Here is a 16,778-nt window from a genome sequence, read left to right as displayed (position 1 = left end):
CGAACCTGGGACCCTTGAGTCCACAGGCTGACGCTCTATCCATTGAGCCAAACCGGTTAGAGCACCATATTCAATATATTTTAAATTATATAATTTATAACCTTGCTATTTTGTTTTATATACAAGTTTTTAAAATTGCATCTCCTATAAATTATAATGTTTTTAAGAAAAATATGCTCAAAATGGTTTGTGAGAGAATTTATGGTATAGTATTTGCCAAAATATATCATCTATAAGATTTCAACTATGTAAATATTGCATAGGACAAAAACTAATTCAATAAAGTGTTAACTCTAACTCTGGATAGATTCTTTTTTAAAGGGATATAAAATCATGATCTCAGTTCATTTCCTGGAACAAAGTCAATTTTCAGATCCAGAATCTGTTGATTAAAGAGACTGGTGGTTTCCTAAGAGGAAGGACATATCAACATTATGACAAACACTAGTGTCCTGGTGCACGGACTCGTGCACATTGAAAGGAAATTAGAAGAAATATTTTAATATTGCTATTCGCCCTTTCTTTACAATAGATGTGTAAACCAAATTTATGATTGACAATGACGGATCAAAACACATACATGCAATTTGTACCAGCGAGAGGTTTGTATGTATTGTGCATGTGTGAGTCAACTTAGCCTTTTATATATGTACTAGAGGCCAGGTGCATGAATCTGTGCACAGTGGGACCCTAAGGGGGGTTGGGGTTGGGCCGGGACATGATCAGCCTTCTGGGAAGGCAATGGGACACCCTTGCAGCCTGGGATTCCCGTCCTGCTGACATTCAGGCTGGTTGTTAGGAGCCAACTGGTGGATACTTTTATATTGTTTCTTCCTTGAGGAGAATCTATGGAGGGGAAGTGGCCACAGTGCTGGAGGCCAACTTCCAGGAGGCCAGCAGCACTGTCAGGGATTGTTTGGTGCCTGGCCCATTCTCTGGAGATTGGACCTGCAAGACTACTGAAGAAGTGAGTGGCTGCCGCCTGGCTGGTGGGCTGCTGGGCCGGGTAGGTCAGCTGAGTGATGCTCTTGCTATGGGAACAGACAGACCATTAAGGGGCAGCTCCTGTGTTGAGCATCTGCCCCCTGTTGATCAGTGTGCATCATAGCGACTGGTTGTTCGGTCGCTCAGGCTCTTATATATATACTAGGGGCCCGGTGCACAAAATTTGTGCACTGGGGGGGGGGGTGTCCCTCAGCCCAGCCTGCCCCCTCTCACATACTGGGAGCCCTCAGGGGATGTCCTAGTGATAGCTTAGGCCCTATCCCTGATCCCCTTGGGGATAGGGCCTAAGCTGCAGTCTGGACTCCCTTTGTGGGAGGTGACCGGGTTGATCAGGGGAAGGCACCAGCCCCATCACCGCGCTGCTGCAGCCACTGCCAGTCACCATAGCCAGCAAGGTTTTTTCATCAACACGGACTCCAGTCCCTTCACCATGAAAAAATGACAACTTTCTTTAGGCATTTTCAAGATGTGTCTTTCATATAATAATAATTTCTTTATTATTTTTTTTATCCTCACCTGAGGATATGTTTCCATTGATTTTTAGAGAATGTGGAAGAGAAAAGGAAAGACAGAGAGAAACATCAAAGTGAGAGGAACACTTTGATTGGTTGCCTCCTGCATGAACCCTGACCTGGGCTCTGGCGAGGGAGGAGCCTGCAACCTAGGTACATGCCCTTGGTCAGAATTGAACTCAGACCCTGCCATCGGCAGGCCAAGGCATTATCCACTGAGCCAAACCAGCTAGGGCAGGATATGACATTTCTTAGTCCTCTAGCAGCGGACCTTCGTTTTTTTCACCAGGAGTGTGGTGAAAAACCCTAGATCACCTTTTTGGATTCCTATTATACAAGTTACTAAGAATATTACCAGTGGCATACAGGGAGCTTAGCCAATGAGCGGTCAGAAAAGGTGTTTCCTCTGTAGTTCACACCAATTGCTGGCTTGCCTCCTCCCCCCACCCCCCAGGCCTGACGCCTCTGGCCCAGGCTTCAGGCCTGGGCAGGGGACCCCCATCTCCCCCTGATCACTGGCTCCACCCTCACGCAGGCCTGATGCCTCAGTCAGAGGCGTCGACCCCCATCACCCTTCAATCACCAGATGGGCCCCTCACCCAGACCTGATGTCTCGGACAGAGGTGTCATGCCTGGTCAGGGGACCCCCCCCATCATCAGCTCCGCCCCCCACCCAGGCCTGATGCCTCTGGCCCAGGCTTTAGGTATGGGCAGGGGACCCCCATATCCCCGATCATCAGCTCTGCCCCCCACCCAGGCCTAATGCCTCTGGCTCAGGCATCAGGCCTGGGCAGGGGACCCCCAGACCCCTCTGATTGCCAGCTCCGCCCCCCGCCCAGGCCTGATGCCTTGGCCAGAGGCGTCGACCCCCATCACCCTCCGATCACAGGATCGGCCCCTTGCCCAGGCCTGATGCCACCGCCAGGGGTGTCAGGCCTGGGCAGGGGACCCCCATCTCCCCATGATCACCAGCTTCTGGGGCTTCTGGGGCTTCTGGGGCCAGCCTGCAGCCCAGGATGGCAGCTCGCGCTGGCGGCTGCGCTGTCCCGCCCTGCCTGCAGTATACAAAATAGCCGCCATCTTTGTTGGCAGTTAATTTGCATATTGTGCTGATTGGCCAATGGGAGGCGTAGCGAAGGTATGGTCAATTACCATGTTTGTCTATTATTACATAGGATAGACTAGGGGCCCAGTGCACAAAGTCATGCACCTTGAAAGGAACTGTGGGCCGAGAACCTACAGTAGGCACAGGGGCGGGTCTCAGCCCATCCTCTGTGCTTCCACCCACCCCCTCCCACCATGGCCCCAGTCCCCTGTCTGCCAGCAGCCCTGCTCCCGCCGCTCCCATGCGCTGATGGTGCCAGCTCTGCTCGAATCCACTAATGGTGGGGAGCAATGGAGGGTGGTGCCAGCAGCAAGTGTGAGTGGTGATTGCTGCCCTGATTGCCCCTCAGGAGCAGGGGGAGGTGGAGAAGCCCTCAGGAGCAATCAGGCTGGCAGCCACTGCTCGCACCTGCTGATGGTGCCGAGTGATTGGGACCAGTGCTGGGCACCGGCAGTGGGTGTGAGTAGCAGCTCCGGCACCAGCTGTGGGTGCAAGTGGGGCTGGCACTGGCAGTGGGTGCGAACGGCAGCTCCAGCGCTTTCAGCAGGTGCAAGCAGGGCCAGCGCCAGGAGCAGGTGTGAATGCCAGGTGGGACCGCGGCACGCAGGAGCAAAGAATTTTTAGTAACCACCAGAGGCTCACCCTGATGACAGCAGCCAATGCCCTGCCTTATTCTGGCACCCCCACTCACCTGCTCCACCATCCCACTGCAGTCAATGTTCACCATGTTCTGCACACGCCCTCTGGTGGTCAACGCATGTCATAGTGACTAGTTGTCTGGTTGTTCACCATTCAGTCTATTTGCATATTAGCCTTTTATTATATAGGATAGATAAACTTGCTTAATTAGATCTGCTTTCTGATTTAGCTAAACTTTTTCCAGCCCAGTGAAGCACCCCAACTTCGCTTTCAGGTAATTGTCAGCAACTCAGAAGTAAATATCAACATGAAGCACATTATTATTATAGATCACGCAGGGAGAAGAAAGGGTAAAATATTGAACTATAGCAGCGTTTGACTATTCTGCACAGTGAGAAAACCTGAAGTCATTTTTAAGTTCCACCATTTATTCTTTTCAGTCGGGTCAAGTGTCTAAACTTTCTAAGTCTCCATTGTCTTTCTACTGAATCTCCTATCTACCTACTCCAGGACTTCTGTGAGGATCAAATGAGACGAGGCACAGGAAAATGCTTCACAAACATTTGGTTGAACTGTAAAATGTTTGCACCTGGCTATAAAGCAAATCGGGTTCCTGGGCTGAAGAAACTCCAAGGAGGCTAGTTGCTAGGGAGAGGAAGCTGAGCATTGCTGCATGACGTCATTACCTGGCAGCCACAGCAACTATTTCCGGGCTGGGCTGGGCTGTGGGCCGCATTTTACACCATGGGGTCTTGTCAGCATTGGCTGCAATTTGGTGAGATGTCACTCCGGGGTGACGGCGGGGCCTGTATCCCACTTGGGGGAAGCCGAGTGTTGATTTGTCAATACCAGGTCTGTGGTGCTGTTTATTTTTAAACTAGAGGCCCGGTGCACAAAAATTTGTGCACTCGGGGAGGGGGGGTCCCTCAGCCCGGCCTGTGCCCTCTCGCAGTCTGGGACCCCTCAGGGGATGACCACTTGCTGGCTTAGGCCTGCTTCCTGGGGGATTGGGCCTAAGATGGCCATCAGACATCCCTCTGGCAGCCTGGCAGCCCTCGGGGGATGTCCACTTGCTAGCGGACATCCTTAGCACTGCTGAGGAGGCAGGAGTGGCTCCCACCACCACCGCTGTACTGGCAGCCATCAGCCTGGCTTGTGGCTGAGCAGAACTCCTCCCATGAGAGAGCGCCCTGACCACCAGAGGGCAGCTCCTGCATTGAGCGTCTGCCCCCTGGTGGGTCAGTGTGTGTCATAGTGACCAGTCATTCCCAGTCTTCCTGCTGTTAGGGTCAGTTTGCATATTACCCTGTTACTATATAGGATAGAGGCCTGGTGCACGGGTGGGGGCCAGCTGGTTTGCCCTGAAGGGTGTCCCAGATCAGGGTGGGGGTCCCACTTGGGTGCCTGGCCAGCCTGGATGAGGGGATGATGGCTGTTTGCAGCTGGTCACACCCCCTTCAGGGTGGGGGTCCCCACTGGGGTGCCTGGCCAGTCTGGGTGAGGGGCTGAGGGCTGTTTTCAGGCTGGTGGGTGACTGAAGCTCCCAACCTCTCCTTTTTTCTTTTTTTTTTATTCTGGGATTTATTTACCTTCTATGGCTGTCACTGGAGCTGAGAGCCAGCTTTAGCTCTGAGGCTTGGCTCCAGCTCTGAGACCTCGGCTGCTGAAAGCAGGTATCTGGGCTTTGTTTAGCTTCTATAATTGAAACACTGTTGCAACTCCAGCTCTGAGGCCTGGCTGGCTGAAAGCAGGTTTCTGGGGATTGTTTAGCTTCTATAATTGCACCATAGTTGCTTACAGTGCAGCTCAGAGGCCGGCAGCGGCAGGCGGGGAACCTTGGCTTCCTCCATCACTGGAGCAAGCAAGCCTCCTGTTCGCTTCAGCTGCCTGGCTGCTGGCCGCCATCTTGGTTGGCAGTTAATTTGTATATCGCCCTGATTAGCCAATGGGAAGCATGTCAGAGGTATGGTTAATTACCATGTTTGTCTATTATTAGATAGGATGGCTAGTGCGGGTCATGGCAACTCCTGCATTGAGCGTCTGCCCCCTGGTGGTCAGTGCACATCATAGCTACTGGTCAGAGTACCTGCCCCTTGGTGGTCATTGCTCATCATAGCTACTGGTTGGAGGGAAGGACGGATACTTAGCCTTTTATATATATAGACTAGCGGCCCAGTGCACAAATTCCTGTATGGGTGAGGTCTGGCTGGCCCGGCGCCGATCAGGGCAGATTGGGGCTGGGCCTGTCGGGAGGAGGAGACAGCAGGAGGTTGGCCAGCTGGCCCATCCCAATCAGGGCCTGATCAGGGCCTGGCTGGCTTGGGGGAGGGGCTGAGAGCGATTGGCCGGCAGGCCCCACCCCAATCAGATTCCAGCACCTTCTGCTTCATCCACCCCCAAATGGGGTTGGGGAGGGGGCTGATCGGGGGCAGAGCTGTCTGGGGAAGGGGCTGCAAGCCGATTGGGGTGGTGGGGGTTCATCAAGGATGGGGCCAGCTGCAGGGAGGGGCTGCAGGTGGCTGGCTGGCCAGCCCTGCCCTAATTGGGGTGGGGGGTCTGATCTGGGGTGAGGCTGGGCAGGAGGAGGGGCTGCAGGAGGTTGGCTGGCTGGCTCTGCTCCCTATTGGGGTAAGGGGGGCAATCAGGGGCAGGGCCAGCTGGAGGGAGGGGCCACAGGGGAATTGGCTGGCCGGCTCCACCCCCGATTGGGAGGGTTCGCTGGCCTCAGTGGGTGTCATAGTGACTGGTCGTTCTGGTTGTCATGGCATTACAGTCACTGGCTTTTTATTTATATAGATACTAGAGGCCCAGTGCACAAAAATTTGTGCACTCGGGGGGAGGAGGGGTCCCTCAGCCCAGCCTGTGCCCTCTCGCAGTCTGGGACCCCTCAGGAGATAATGACCTGCTGGCTTAGGCCTGCTTCCGGGTGGCAGAGGGCAGGCCCAGTCCCTAGGTGCAGCCCCTGGTTGGGCTCAGAGCAGGGCTGATTGGGGAGTTGGGGCGCCGCCCTGTCATGCACAGAGCAGGGCGGATTGGGAGGTTGCGATGCCACCCCTAGTCACACTCAGGGTAGGGCCGATTGGGGGGTTGGGGCACCGCCCCCTGTCACACTCAAGGCAGGGTCGATGGGGAGGTTGCGGCACCACCCTGTCACTCACAGAGCAGGGCCCATTAGGGGTGTTGGGGCTCCATACCCTGTCACACACAGAGCAGGGCGGATCAGGGGGTTGAGGCACTGCACCCTGTCACACTCAGGGCAGGGCCAATGGGGAGGTTATGGCTCTACCCTGTCACACACAGAGCAAGGCCCGTGGAGGGGGGTTGGGGCGCCACCCTCTATCACCCACAGAGCAGGGCCGATCAGGGGGTTGGGGCGCCGCCACTGTCACACTCGGGGCAGGGCCGATGGAGAGGTTATGGCTCTACCCTGTCACACACAGAGCAGGGCCGATCAGGGGGTTGGTGCACTGCACCCTGTCAAACACAGAGCCGCAGGGCAATCAGGGGATTGGGGAGCTCCCCCCTATCAGGCACAGAGCAGGGCAGATAGGGAGGTTGTGGCCCTGCCTCCTGTCACACACAGAGCCGCAGGGCGGATCAGGGGGTTTGGGCGCTGCTCCCTGTCACATTGATCCTGGTGCCGGGAGGATATTACCCTTTTACTATATAGAATAGAGGCCTGGTGCATGGGTGGGGGCCGGCTGGTTTGCCCTGAAGGGTGTCCTGGATCAGGGTAGGGGTCCCCACTGAGGTGCCTGGCCAGTCTGGGTGAGGGGCTGAGGGCTGTTTTCCGGAAGCAAGTGACTGAAGCTTCCAACTGCTCCTTGTTTTCTTTTTCTTTTTTTTTTTTTTTATTCGGGGCCAGCTTTAGCTCTGAGGCCTCGCGCTGAAAACATCGATACAATGTTGCTAAAGCCCGGCTGAATGAAAGCTGGTTTCTGGGTTTTTTTTTAGCTTCTACATTTGCAACATAGTACGTAGTTGCTTAGAGTTGCAACTCAGAGGCCGGCAAGTGAGGCGGGGAACATTGCAGTCTGCAGTCACTGGAGCAAGCAAGCCTCATGTTCGCTTCCAGCTGCCTGGCTGCCGGCCGCCATCTTGGCTGACAGTTAATTTGCATATACTCACTGATTAGCCAATGAAAAGGGTAGCGGTCGCACACTAATTACCATGTTTCTCTTTTATTAGTGTAGATAATGTAATGATTATCTCAGTCCTTCCCTCAAGAGATCTATAGCCATTTTCTTGGGAGTTTGTATGCCAACCATATAAATATTTACAGTTGAGAGGATCATTGGATATAGCGTCTGCATTGACATGGATGCCCAGAGCTAGAAAACATCATCATGGACATTGTTATAGTGTCAGCTTTTGGACATCAGTCCATAAGTGGAGTCCTAGCTGGCGTAGAGATTACAGTGGGTTCAGTGGTCTTCAGGCCAACCCAGGTAGGTAATTGGGATTGACAGCTTCAGCAGTTAGAATAACATTCTCATAGGGTCCTTAGTGTCATCGTGACACTGCAGGTAGAAGTTCTTAAATGTCCCTCTAACCCCGGCCAGCACAATAAATCAAAGACAATATTGTGTTCTGGATGGGAAGAGGGACATATGTGCCACCGTTAAAGACTAAAACATGGGAGCCTGGACTCCAGCACCTTCTGCCTCATCCGATTTGGAGCTGGCTCAGGGTGGTCATTGTCTCCATACCCACATGCCTATGCCTGCTGCCTATTTGGATGCAAGGTTTCCCTGCAATTATCATATGCTGCCACTAGGTGGTAGTAGACACAGCAGTATTTTGAGAAGTGCTCCTCCGCCCCCCCCAGGTCCCAGGTCTCAGATAAGACTTTGTTTTTTTGTTGTTGTTTTTTTTTGTCAAGAACTTTATTTCAACTTTTATTAAACCAAATCCAAGAACTTTTCTTTTCTTTTTTTTTAAATCTTTATTGTTCAGATTACATTTGTTCCTCTTTTTTTCCCCCCCATAACTCCCCTCCTCCCAGTTCACTCCCCACCCACTGTCCTCATCCATAGGTGCACGATTTTTGTCCAGTCTCTTCCCGCATCTCCCATTCCCCTTTCCCCCCCAAGAATAGTCTGTCCATTCCCTTTCTATGTCCCTGATTCTATTATAATCACCAGTTCATTCTGTACATCAGATTATTTATTCACTTGATTCTTAGATTCACTTGTTGATAGATGCATGTTTGTTGTTCACTATTTGTATCTTTACCTTTTTCTTCTTCCTCTTCTTAAAGGATACCTTTCAGCATTTCGTATAATACTGGTTTGGTGGTGATGAACTCCTTTAGCTTTTTCTTATCTGTGAAGCTCTTTATCTGACCTTCAATTCTGAATGATAGCTTTGCTGGATAAAGTAATCTTGGTTGTAGGTTCTTGCTATTCATCACTTTGAATATTTCTTGCCACTCCCTTCTGGCCTGCAAAGTTTCTGTTGAGAAATCAGCTGACAGTTGTATGGGTATTCCCTTGTAGGTAACTGAGTTTCTTTCTCTTGCTGCTTTTAAGATTCTCTCTTTGTCTTTTGCTCTTGGCATTTTAATTATGATGTGTCTTGGTGTAGTCCTCTTTGGATTCCTTTTGTTTGGGGTTCTCTGCGCTTCCTGGACCTGTAAGTCTATTTCTTTCACCAGGTGGGGGAAGTTTTCTGTCATTATTTCTTCAAATAGGTTTTCAATATCTTGCGCTCTCTCATCTTCTTGTACCCCTATAATTCTGATGTTGGTACGTTTGAAGCTGTCCCAGAGGCTCCTTACACTATCTTCGTATTTTTGGGTTCTTTTTTCATTTTGCTTTTCTGGTTGGGTGTTTCTTGCTTCTTCGCATTTCAAATCTTTGACTTGATTCTTGCCCTCCTCTGGTCTGCTGTTGGGAGTCTGTATAATATTCTTTATTTCAGTCAGTGTATGCTTACTTTCTAGATGGTCCTTTATCACACCATCGAGGGTCTCGTTAGATTTCCTGTACATCTCATCAAGTTTATCGACAGACTCTAGAAGCCTCTTGAGAGACTTCAAAAGTGTGGTTCTGAACTCAATATCCTCCCTTGATAGTTTTGTCCTGTTTCTTTGTCTCCGCATTTTTTACGCTTTCTTGGTACACCCCCTAGTAGTCTTTGTGCGCAGTCTTGTTGTAGTTAAGCCTTGATTGTTGTAGTTAATACTAGAGGGATTTGACCACCAGGCTGACTGGCTGTGAGAATCAGCTCTGTGGAAAACTTCTGTCCTCTGGGGAGGTGCTAATCTAGCCTTTGCCTGAGGCGATCCAGCAAATGGCTCTGCACAGGGCTTGGGCAGGGCGGGATCAACAGGGCGGGTGGAGGGAGCAGTTATGGCTGCTCTCAGTCCCGGTCCTAGAGGCTCTGCTTCTCAGAACCCCGGCCGCCACTGCAAACCTCGGAGAGAAGGCTGCCCTCAGATTCCAACTGATGCCGGACAATCCCGCTTCTCCCATCTGAGTCTGAGTCCCTAGAGACTCGCCCGGATCTGGAGCCCAGAGTCTGAGACTCCCTCCTGATTGAAAACGACAACCGCGCCCTCAGCCACCAGCCCGCTTTGCACGCGCACCTCGGTACCTTTATATTTTCCACGCTGCGCCTCTTCTGAGCTTCGGTATGCTGTTCTCTTTCCTTCTAGTTGAAGAGTCTCTCCTCAGCCAGCTTTCCTGTGGTTCTGGATGATGTCTGTTCCGTCTTTTAGTTGTATTTTTGAAGTGGTTGTTTGCGGCAGCAGTCTCCGGTGTTTACCTATGCCGCCATCTTGGTTATTGTCTCAGATAAGACTTTGGATTCCAGATTTGTACCCTCCTATTTCTGAGCAGAGCACCTGGCAGGATGTTCCTGCAATGTGTGGAGGAAAGAGCAGAGAGCTTTGATCTTAGAGACTGCGTACAAGTCCTGGCCACCACATCCCAGCTTGTGCCCTGGAGGGACCTCTCAGTACTATTCACAACGGCCCAAAGGTGGGGGCCACACAGGTGTCCATGGACCTATGATGGGTAAACAATGGAAGTCCAGTTGTAGGAAGGAATATTACTCAGCTTTAAACATGAGGGAGACTCTGGCATGGGCTACAACCTGGAGGAGCCTTGAGGATGTCCTAAGCACATAGCTGCAGTGACAAATACACAGAGGGCCCTGGAGCCTCCTGGGTTCATGAAAATGGGGACCACACACATCAGCGGCAGAGACTGTCCTGATTCCCAATCCAACTCTGCTCCAACCCAGCTGAGGGGAGCGCCTAGGCCTGCCTCATGTCTGTGAAATGGGAATGATGTGCTAGTCTGGCTCCCAGTGGGCACTGACTGGGCTGCAGAGATGACTCTACCTTCTGCAGTTAACAGGAGCGGGCCAGCAGAGGGTGACACCTCTGCCACCTCCCAAGGCAGGCAGCTGGGCTGGGTGGAAACCACACCTGGTTCCCCTCAGCAGGGGTGAATGGGAGGCTGAAGGATGGCTTTGGGGCCAGGTAGGCATCCAGCTGCCCTGGGAGGCCTGTTCCACCTGTCACTCTGCAGATGGGTCCCCTCTGGTGGTCACATTGCGCAGGCCCAGCCTTCCAGGAGCTGGATGTCAGCACAGACTCAGTGCTCATGACTTTTTTGTTTGTTTGTTTGTTTGTTTGTTTGTTTTGCGGGGAAGGGGCTAAGGAGGGAGGAGTGCCTACTTGGTGTCTGCACTCCTCTGTCTAAGCCTAAGGGGTCAACCCACCAGCCCCTCCCAGTCTGGTTTGAGGACCCTGGGGCTGTGGGGGACTAGTGACAGGCTGGGGCCCAGGCTCAGCAGGTCCCTGGAGTGGTAGGGGAGTGCTGAGCACTGAATGAGGGCTCCAGGGGATGAGAGATGCTGCACAGAGGAGGGGTGGCATCCATCAGGGACTTGGACCAGGTAGTCCTGGGGCAGAGCCACGTCTCACAGAGCAGGAAGCCAGCCAGTTTGAAAACTCCAAATCAATTTCCTTTAGAGGTAAAACAAAATCTGCCAGGGGAGGCAGGCAGCAGAAGCCAAAGTACCTCGAGGTACTTTGTAATCTAAACCACAGACGAAGAGGGGAGGCAGAGCTTTCTCCATACAAGGCCCTCACCCCAATGCAGCAGGACTCCACCAAGGTTACCAGCTGGGAGGAACCGCAGGACAAAGAGATCAGCTGCCCAGAGGCGCTGGTGCAATGACAGGACCAGGGTCCTCTGGAGGTGAAGGAGGGGGAGTGGAGGAAAGGGTGAAGCCCATCAGAGCAAATGGCCACAGGGTGAGGGGCCACTTACCCAGAGGTCACAGGTAAAGGAGACACAGGCTCTGGGCAGCCCAGGATTCCATTTTTAGCTCTGCCCTTTCACTGCTGTGTGCTCCCGAGGAAGTCCCTAGCTCTCTCTGTGCTGCAGTAGCCTCACCTGTACAATGAGCTACAGCTGCTTCTCACAGGAGTGTGGGGTGATTGTGTGTGCCCCACTTGCCCTGAGGGATTTCTGCTTCCTAGTCAGCACCCCAGCCATCCAGGGACTGCACAGGCCCCTCTAGACTTTTTAAAAATATATATTTTTATTGATTTCAGAGAGGAAGGGAGAGGGAGAGAGAGACAGAAACATCAATGATGAGAGAGAATCATTGATTGGCTGCCTCCTGCACACCCCCTACTGGGGATCAAGGCCACACAACTGGGGCATGTACCCTTGACCAAAATCAAACCTGGGATCCTTCAGTCTTTAGGCCAACACTCTTTCCACGGAGCCAAACCAGCTAGGGCCCCTCTAGACCTCTTGCATGGACTCTGGACGGACCACTGCTCTCCTGTCTCCTTTTCAATCCCAGCTGTCACAGTCCCAGCAATAAAGAGATGGCACACACAAACAATTTTCTGGAAGGACTTTGGCAAAGGGTCTGTTGACAGGACTTTGGCAAAGGGTCTGCTGGGCATGGAGCAGGGGCAGACAGCCAACCAGTGAGGTGGCACCCTGGAAACAAAGACCATCCAAGATCTCAAGGGGGCAGGGCCACGTGATCATGTGAGAGTGGGCATGTGAACAAGGGATGGGGCCACGTGAAGATTGAAGGGATGCAGCTGGTCTGGAGCCCCTAGAAGCTGAAGAGGCATGAAGGACCCTCCCCTGGAGCCCTTTGAGAGAGCACAGCCCACAAACCCTGATTTCAGATTCTGGCCCCAGAATAAAGAAGCATATGTTCCTGTTTCTTTAGGCCAGTCTATAGTCATCAGAGCAGCAGCCCCAGGAAATAGACCCCTCCTTTGGGGGCTTTGACCAGGTTCTGGGAACAGCTGAGCCCTGTGCCCCAGCCCTCTCACCCTTTAGATCTCTCACTGCAGGGGTTCACAGAGAGATTCATCCCTGTGCCTGATCCTCTTCCCTGTCTCCTGCCCCCCCGAGGGGCTCCTCGGCAGTGACAGGGCAGTGGGCACACCAGGGCAGGCTTCTCAGGGACTTCTCGCCACTTTGGCGAGCCCTCAGCTGCTGGATGATTCAGGACACTCCCCAGCCCCGCCCTTCCCTCCCAGGCCAGTGGTCGGCAAACTCATTAGTCAACAGAGCCAAATATCAACAGGACAACGATTGAAATTTCTTTTGAGAGCCAAATTTTTTAATCTTAAACTATATAGGTAGGTACATTGTTATTAACTTAATTAGGGTACTCCTAAGCTGGCCTTTGCTAAAAACGTCCTCAATCTGATTGAGGTACGTTCGCTGAGGTCGACCCCTTCCAACTCTCCCATCCACACTCATCTTGTATACTTGTTTTGTCTATCTCCTTTCGTTCATCCTCTCTATATGTCCAAACCATCTCAACATACCTTTCTCAATCCTCGACACTACATCTTCTTTCACTCCACAACGTTCCCTAAAATTAACTTAATAAACTTTACTTAAAGTTTTAAGTCTTAGTTAAACTATAGGTATGTTGAATAAAACTTGATATCATACTTAATAACGATATTATTTATTGATTAAAATTAAATTCCTTACAATTGACCTTACAATATCCATAAAATTAAATTATGACAATGACTGACAAACGCTAATGTGAACAATGGCCTTGCATCTCCTTGGAAAGTTTGGGTGAGTCAGGTTTGTATGTTGTTGCCCGCACGTGGTATTTTGCGGAAGAGCCACACTCAAGGGGCCAAAGAGCTGCATGTGGCTCGAGAGTCGCGGTTTGCCGACCCCTGTCCCAGGCCTTCCCCCTAATGAGTCCATCCTGGGCCTCCATTTCCTACAGCATCTGGGCTGACAGGAGCCATCAACTGGGTTGTTGAGCCCATATTCTAGATGCCAAAACTGAGGCTCAGAGATGTGGAGCAGAGGTCCCTACCCCCAGCCCACCTCCCCCTCAACTCAGCCCAGCTCACAGGTGGCTCCCCCAGCTGCCACCTGGTTGCCATGATGTCAGAGGAGGAGGAGATTTCTGAGAAGCAATCCAAAAATTCACACCAGCTGGCCCCTCCTTCCCAACTCCCTCTCTCCAGCTTCAAAACCTCCTTTTGTGCGGGTGGGGGGTGGGGCTCTTCCTGGCCAGACAGCCAAGAGCAAAGGAGGTCAAGGAGGCAGAGGGTCCAGGCAGTGGGTTCTGGGACCCCAACCTCACCCAGCAGATTTCCTGGACCTGGGCTCCACCCCCCTCACACAGTTCTCAGACCAGGCCGGCTGTTTCCTGCCCCCCTGCCTTCCCACATGCAGTTCCCTCCACCTTGAATGCCCTTTCTCATCCTTCAAATCCCAGCTCGGCTTTAACTCCACTGGAGAACCCTCCCCGAGTCACTTGGGGCTCCCCCTGCATCCTGCACCCACTCCAGTCACAGCTGTTTTCTTGATGCTCTCACGGGGCTGTGAGGTCTTGGGGATGCTAGCTTTGCCTTTGTACCCCAGCCCCTGGCACAGACAAGTGCTCAGTAAATCCGGAAGGAAGGAAGGAGGAGGGGGGGGGGAGAGAGCAAAGAAACACCTCTCCTAGGTTTGAAGAGGATCTGGGATGTGAACACCTGGCACAGGGCTGGGCACGGAGCAAAGCCCACTCCCTTCCTGCCACCTCCACTTGAGCCTGGGCACCTTTTGCCTCATCTGATTTGGAGCAGGTTCAGGGGTCGTCTCCATACCCGCAGGCCTGTGTCTGTTGCCCGTTTGGATGCAAAGTAATTACACTAGGATGCAGACGTGCACTTGACTTTATAAGGAGCTAGTGTGTTTGGGAGAAAGGCCTCCATTCTCCAAAATCCCGGACTGTGCAAACCTGCAATGGCCTGAGCAGGGGTTTTCACACTGAATACTTTCTGCAAACAAAGCCTTACGTAAGGCCATTATATAAAACAGATGGAAACTAAGCTGCTTGGGGAGAAGTGGTGGGTGTTGAAGGGACTGGGAGACAGGACCACAGTCCCCTTTTCCCTGTAGCTCTGGGTCCCGGGGAGATGGGGTTGGGGTTGGTCCTGGCAGTGGGATGGGGCAGCCAGGAGAGAGGGAGCTGGGGAGAGTCAGTGGCTGACATTTACTAACTGGTACAGAAGGGCTTCAGTATCTTCAGAACTGCGTGTTCATGCCAGTGTGGCTGGGCCAAAAAACTCATCTTTCACAGCAAGAAGTCAGTCTACTCTATACAAACAAAAATGAAAATATGTCCTTAGAAAATATCATAATGACTTCAACCTTTAATGTTCTCACTGAAGGGATATTTTAGGGGAAGTCTCTCTTGTCTAAGGAAATATTTATATGAATTCAGCAATTCCATCAACTTCTCTTTCTCTTTTGTGAAATTCAAGTAAAAGTAAACTTAAAATTGTATTTAAAAAAAACAGACTAAAACATGCAGCAGTGGTTGTCTCTGTCAGATCCCACTCAAAAACCCTATTGATCCTGAAGAAAGACTGTAAATTACATCAAGCTCTACCCAGTAGAATCTCTTATTGTAGCTGCTGCCTCAGATTTGCTGCCATTGCTAGAGCAAATTAAGGTGGCCTTGTTGCAGAAGACCAAAGAAAAACCAAGCAATGCTTTCAGAGAAAAGGAGTTACACTGTTTATTACACAGGCAGACTCAGCGGAATAACTTCCCAAATCTGAGTAAAGTAACATGCAGGGGGCTTCTCTTTTATATCTTTCTGGGGTCTTTGTCCCGCAAATATGGATTATGCTTCTGGTCCTTTTTTCGGGCTTTGCAAGAAGGCCAGGTGTTGGGCGTCTCCAGGCCATATCTGATGGTCTGGCCTGGCACTAGCGTTAATAACACCCCCACTCTGGGGCAGTGCACTGTTCACAGTTTTATGGCCTCTGTACTTAGAAAACAGGTTCTGCAAGACCAGTTCCTGGAAAAGAGGTAGTGACTTAATTATAGGTTATCAAGAATGTACACTGGGCGTGCTGGCACAGATTCAGATTGCTAGCTGCCCCCGACCCCCAAATATCAGGGTTACATTGGAATTAGCCTTTTAGCCTCCTCAGCCTCAAGTGCATGACATGCAGCCATTGATTTAGTAATAGTGCTAATTGCTGTTATGATCAGAAAAAGTATCATAAACAACCAGGCTTCATGTGGCATAGATAAATGTACTTATTTATAGCTTTGTCCACAAGGGCTATATTCATCCATCCCCTTTATTTGTGTCTTATAACTTAGCCCTTTCTTGATATGCCAAAGTCCTAGAAATAGGATTTAAAAAATTTAAGGCTAACCCTGAGCATTTCTGCCCTTGTGTTAACTGGGAAGTGTCCAGCTGTAATGAATCTATCTCAAATATCTGGCACCAATTAGAAACCACGTTTTTTTTAAAAAAAAATTTTGTTTTATTGCTTAAAGTATTACGTACCCCCCAGTGTCTTGTGTCCATTGGTTATGCTTATACGCATGCATACAAGTCCTTCAGTTGATCTCTTACCACCCCCCAACCCTCCCCGGGCTTCCCGCTATAGTTTGACAGTCTGTTCAATGATGCTCTGCCTCTGAATCTATTTTTGTTCATCAGTTTATAATGGTCTTTATTATCCATAAATGAGTGAGATCATGTGGTATTTTTCTTTCATTGACTGGCTTATTTCACTTAGCATAATGCTCTCCAGTTCCATCCATGCTGTTGCAAATGGTAAGAATTCCTTCCTTTTTACAGCAGCATAGTATTCCATTGTGTAGATGTACCACAGTTTTCTAATCCATTCATCTGCTGATGGGTACTTAGGCTGTTTTCAAATCTTAGCTATTGTAAATTGTGCTGCTATGAACATAGGGGTGCATATATCCTTTCTGATTGGTGTTTCTGGTTTCTTGAGATATATTCCTAGAAGTGGGATCACTGGATCAAATGGGAATTCCATTTTTAACTTTTTGAGGAAACTCCATACTGTCTTCCAAAGTGGCTGCACCAGTCTGCATTTCCACCAGCAGTGTACGAGTGTTCCTTTTACTCTGCATCCTCTCCAGCACTTGTCGTTTGTTGATTTGTTGATGATAGCCATTCTGACAGGTGTGAGATGGTACTTCATTGTTGTTTTGATTTGCATCTCT

At 50.8% G+C, this 16,778-nt stretch overlaps 1 protein-coding gene across 1 annotated transcript in view; it reads right to left on the bottom strand.

The window, feature by feature from the left end:
- The window catches only part of LOC102419302 (disintegrin and metalloproteinase domain-containing protein 21-like), a 29,128-nt gene that overhangs the window by 5,381 nt on the left and 6,969 nt on the right, over positions 1 to 16,778 (bottom strand).

The sequence above is a fragment of the Myotis lucifugus genome, unplaced genomic scaffold (assembly GCF_000147115.1).
Source record: "Myotis lucifugus unplaced genomic scaffold, Myoluc2.0 scaffold_85, whole genome shotgun sequence".
Lineage (NCBI taxonomy): Eukaryota > Metazoa > Chordata > Mammalia > Chiroptera > Vespertilionidae > Myotis > Myotis lucifugus.
The sequence above is the reverse complement of the archived record's forward strand: the minus strand, read 5'-3'. Positions and strand labels throughout refer to the sequence as shown.